The sequence below is a fragment of the Cupressus sempervirens genome, chromosome 10, assembly GCF_028749045.1.
Source record: "Cupressus sempervirens isolate cs-2001-9-10 chromosome 10, ASM2874904v1, whole genome shotgun sequence".
Lineage (NCBI taxonomy): Eukaryota > Viridiplantae > Streptophyta > Pinopsida > Cupressales > Cupressaceae > Cupressus > Cupressus sempervirens.
In genome coordinates, this window is record NC_143127.1 from 109,819,179 (window position 1) to 109,824,699 (window position 5,521).

At 33.5% G+C, this 5,521-nt stretch overlaps 1 pseudogene; it reads right to left on the bottom strand.

The window, feature by feature from the left end:
* Nucleotides 1-2,162: 2,162 nt before the first annotated feature.
* Nucleotides 2,163-5,319, bottom strand: LOC149532838 (uncharacterized; annotated as a pseudogene).
* Nucleotides 5,320-5,521: the final 202 nt, after the last annotated feature.

Genomic DNA, 5,521 nt, shown 5'->3' on the forward strand with positions numbered 1-5,521 from the left:
GTTTAGAGTGTGACACACTTTCTAGTGTACAATACCCACAATTACTTAATTCTTTTTGAGCGAGAATTTATGCATTTGGTTAATTTTCAAAGTCTATTTTTCAATTTCAAAAGATATGGGGTCTAGTTCTTGTTAAACAAGTGTATGGAAATAATAAAAAATTTCTTTAATTTCAAAATATTTTATAGATGACATGCATAGATAGTGCAAAGAAAAGAGAAAAATTGTTTTCATTGTATATTTTCTTTATTGAAAATACCTAAAGTTAAACATATAAAAAATGAATAGTTTTCTTCTCCCATCAAAATTTTTCTATCAAATCTGCACTAATAATGATCTTGATTCCAAAATCTACAAAAGTTAATTTTTAGTTTTTGAAGAAAGTTAAGTTTTGATTGATAAATGAGATTTGGACAAAACAAGTTTGTATGTCCTCCTCTCTGACATAAGTCTATACTTTCACCATCTTGTGAAAGAGATTGACCAAATAAGAACCCAAGGACAAAAATTGTGAAAGGTGCGATATATCTTATGTAGTCTTGAATTACTTCATTAGTAATTTTGGAAAGTTAACATGAGTTTATATATGCTATGAAATCTATGTGAATATTAATATTTTAATAAATGGTCATAATATCTAGTCAAATAAATAAAGATATAATTGTATTGAGACCATGATGGAAGGTGTGATTACTAAGAAGGACATGTGATGAATAATTTGAAAGTTGTATCTAGTTGGGAATATTATGTAAAAGGTGATATGACAAGGTGGTAAAAAAAATCACAAATAATATTTTATTTTTTTGCAGAATATATTTTGGAGTTCCATTATGCAAATTAGATAATATACAAACTATGAACATTAAATTAAGTGTCTATAACATTTCTTGAACCTTGTAAAAACAATATGCTTAATTGATGGTTGTAGTCTATGAGGTATGTTTGACCTTGTGAAGGAAACATTGACTTAGTGACAAGTTAGGGTGGAGGCTTTATTAGAAATATACCTTAGGAGAATCCTTATCCATTTTGAAGTATGGAGTTTCAAGAATTTTTACATGAAAGGAGTGTTCTAAATGGTTTCTTCCTTGGCTTAAGGATATTCAACTATTGTTGTGAAATATAGTAAGTGTTCTCCAATTAGGACTTTGTAAATTAGTTTCATGTACTACTCAAAGACATGTTTTAAAGTACATTTGAGAGATTGATTTAATTGCAAAATATCTTGAGGAATAATATTGAAAGTTATTTTCCCTTGGCTTTTTTCATCAAATATGTTTACAATATTTTCTACGTATTATCTATGTAAAGTATTTTTCTTCATCTCTATATTAATCATGAAGGGCTCATGTGAATTCTAAACATCCAATGAAGTCAAATAGTGTTGTTAGAACACGATATCCACCTTTGTCACAAGCATACAATTAAACATGGCATCTTCAATTAAGCTACCTACAACACCTAGCTATATGCAGGTGAAGTTTGAACAAAGAAAACTTAATGATAGCATTGACATTGATAAAAATGGGATAGGTTAGAAAGAAGAAAATATACAAAATTTGAGGAGAAAATGAATAGAGTGGGTGAAATGTATAGAGTTGAAGTTCAATGGAACTATTTATTATACATAATTTTTTAGTAATAGTAAATAGATTTGTAGTTGAATATCGTAATAGAAAAAATATGAATAATACAAAAACTTTATGAACTGCAAATTTTATTTTATAGCATATTTTACTATTAAATTATAAAATTATTTTAAACGTTAATAACAGTTTAATCATAATCATTAACAATTTACTTTCTTTGTTTGATGATGCCAATATATCTAAGATACATGTTTAGAAATATGATTTATGTTTATAATTATTTTATTGTCAATAATTTTAATATTAATTTTGTATATATGATAATGTAAATAATTATTTAATAAAAAATAATAATAATAATTAAATTCCATTATTTTCAACATCTACACATGCACATCCGAATACCAATAACATTTGAAAGGATCCAATAATAGCTACATTTGACTTAAGTAATAGGATACTAATTTGGAATGGATGATTACATTGAACCGTTTCTTCCAATAGTAAAGATCTCATAATCAGTCCGAATGATTTTATTACATCGAGAAGACAATTGCTGAATGAGATGACCAATTAAAATTGGTTATTATAATCCTCAATCCATTTTTGGACGATAGTTATCTCTGTTCTCCGTTGCTCTTTCAGCCAGTCTGGATCATCACTGGCACTTCGAACAATGTCTAGACAATGTGTTCCTGCGTGACCGGTGACATTCCATTCATGTAAGATAAACATTGTCTTTGTTTGATTGTGAAAAAAAAATATTATTATGACCCAAGTTACCCTCCTCGGTAGGGAGAGCCACAATGCTTTCTGAAATATTCTCCAGCACACTGAAATTCGTACGACAAGATGCTCGGTTAAGTAAAGGCGAGAAATGATTAATGGTCATGAGTTTTGAGAAGAAAAAGAACTACTTACCCTCCAGCGCTCCATGGATCTCTTAACCCATTGGAGAAAATTATATTGCTTCCAAAGTCCTTCAAAACTCTTTTAATGTCCTGCATTTCACAAAGGATGCCATAATAAAAATGAATCCTAAACCAAAGTGTTGTGTAGGTTTGGCTCTAATGAATATTGAAATTCATTTACGTGTCCTCCGAATTCAATTTGAAGCCAGTGTCGGCGTGGCACGATTCCATATTTGAGGTAGCAATCCCTCGCATATGACTTGATATCAAAGACGTATGATGGAAATATTGTGGAAGCACTTATTCTGGGAGGATTGGCCCATGGAAGCACTAAATCACTGCATAGCGGCACCCCATTAAAAAATAATATGTTAGAAGGAAACCCTAATCTGGTTTCGGTCTAATGAGATAAAACAAGTCTCAATGACCTGCCATCCCCAGCCTCCTTTGGTAAAATTGAACGGCCCCAAATCCAAGCATTGATCTGATCCGTCTGAGTAATTTACTCCCGCAGCTATTCTGCTAACAGTGTCTGCATCTCCTTGAAGGCTATTGATGGCGTTGCATATCTGAATATATCCCACAATAGCATAATAAGTAAAACTAAGTTAATCGTGGTCATGAAGAATATTAGTGTGGCTAGAAGGTTTAGTTGGGCTATTTACTCCTTTAACTCTGTCGAAATTGTACTGTGCTGCGTTCTCGTACATTGATAGAACGTGCTCATGTAGGGAGTCCGTATCCGATATATTCCTGAAATAGGAATACCCAGTTACGACACTTTGATATCTTGTATGAAAGAGAAGAGAAATCTTCAATTAATGTTAATTATCTGCCAAAATTTGTTAATTTGATTGTCTTAGATAAAAGAATCTGTTTATTAGCGTTTTCAAATCTAGTTTATGATTCCTCATGAAAATGAGCATAAGAAAACCACAAGGAAAATATGAGTAAAGTCGTAAAGCTGACCAAATGCAAAAGAACGCAATTCATCTATCTCTAACATGCTTTGGCCTGCAACTTTCTGACTTGTAACTTCATTTATTTTCCTTTTGCTGTCTGATGCTCATCTGGATTTGGAAATTTTTGTGTTTGTTTTAAAATCGGCAAAATGGAATTAGCATTTCGGACTTCCAATTTCAAACTTACGAATAAAAATGTGTCTTTACACACATCTTCCCAGTGAAAGTGAAACAAACAGTTTAAGTAAAATCTCAAAAATCAGAATGAAAATTTGCAAAACCTTGATTTGACAAAAACCAACATTTATAGAAATCCCAATTTTTTAAATTCCACGAACCAAACAGACCAAATGAAATACAATGGGATTCAAAGACTGTTACTAAATTTATCTGTTATGGATAATAGCACATGGAATTTTTACTTACTGACAAGTGTTAAATAGTTTGCTTAGGTTTAGCAAGCCTTGGGGGCTAGACGCTATTTTGTCCATCATACCCCACGATTCGTTAATTCTTCTAGAGCAGATCTCGCTTGCATCCTGCGTAATGATCTCAAAATGTCAAATTTAATAATAGTAAGGGTGAGATTAAGGTGAAAAAATCACCAGTGGACGTACTCTGAAATCTTTGGTGACAACAATCTCAAAGTCATATGGTGGAGCGATGCCGTCGAGGTAGAGGATAGGCACTGATGATGCGACAGCTCCAATTGCAAGGTGTGGGTACTTGAGTCGAAACCATGCTGCTAGCAATGCAACAATACCATTTCAAATATTGAATTTTTATTTTAAATATTACATGCGAACCATTAACGTAGACAGAAAGTCTTAAATAGTAATAAAATATGTGAAATAATTTGGTCAGCAAGTCAAATTGTGATATTGCTATATTGACCCATGTTTCATGAGAAGTAATTCAACATGAATCCATCTCTTATGAGAATAAATGAAATGCTTAGCACTCATTGGATCTAGGTGATGTTCACACGGGTGAAGCATCAGGACTTCTCGGGAGGTCATCTATCCCAGTACTACTCCAGCGTGCTTAACTACCAAGTTTCCTCGATTGTTAAACCCAAAGCTTGCAATCCCAAATTTCTACTAACTTCCACCGTAGGATCCACCAACAACGACAACTGGACAATTCTGAGCATTTAATGTTTTCTTCAAATGGACAATGACGGTTGCATAATCGGCCAAGGCCTGAGCGGATGTGAAATAACCCATTTTGCTCGGGTTTGCGTACGATGCCTTCTCCGTCCCAAATGGCATTGACGTCCCATAATAACGGTGCTGCACACATGTGAGATTACAATCATTAGTTCTTGACATGTACTTATCCAAGCAGAAGGCCAAAAATAATGAGCTAGACTTATTCAACGGTGTCCTTGAAATATAACAAATAATAAATGGAAAAACGTGATATTACCTCAATGTACACCACAAGAGCTTTGAAGTCAGCAACTTGGTCTATCATGAATTAAGAACGGACGTCATTCGTAATGTCTTGTTCCTCACCCAACCAGACAAAAATGGGAGAATTGTTTTGAGCGCCACCACAGTTGGATTTGTCAATGAAATAACGTTGGGGAAATGTTTGATAGCTCTCTGGCGTGTATCCAAAATGGTCCAGAACTTGGGTATAGTTATATTCCTCGTACGAAGTTTCACTGAGAGTTGAAACATATGTAGCTATTCGAGATCTCTTTAACTTTTCCAGAAAATCACCACGCAGCCGATTGTTCCTGATAGTTAATGGCATCCTTAAGTGCCCACCAAATGATCCCTCTACAAAGAAATCAGTCATGGATAGAATAATCGTATAGAGCAGTGCAAAATTCAATAGATTGAATTCCATTTCGTAATGATCTTAGCTAAGCTCCCCGATTTCAGTGCCAACTTAGTTTCATTTCGCAGCAATTTAAAACGAAAAACCAAGCTTGCTATCGCAAGAATAGATTGAACGAGCCGACTGCTGATAGTGACACGGCCGGTTTTGATCTCTAGAGAATGGCAGTTTACTTTCGGATATTATCACTAATATGATCGACAATTGATTC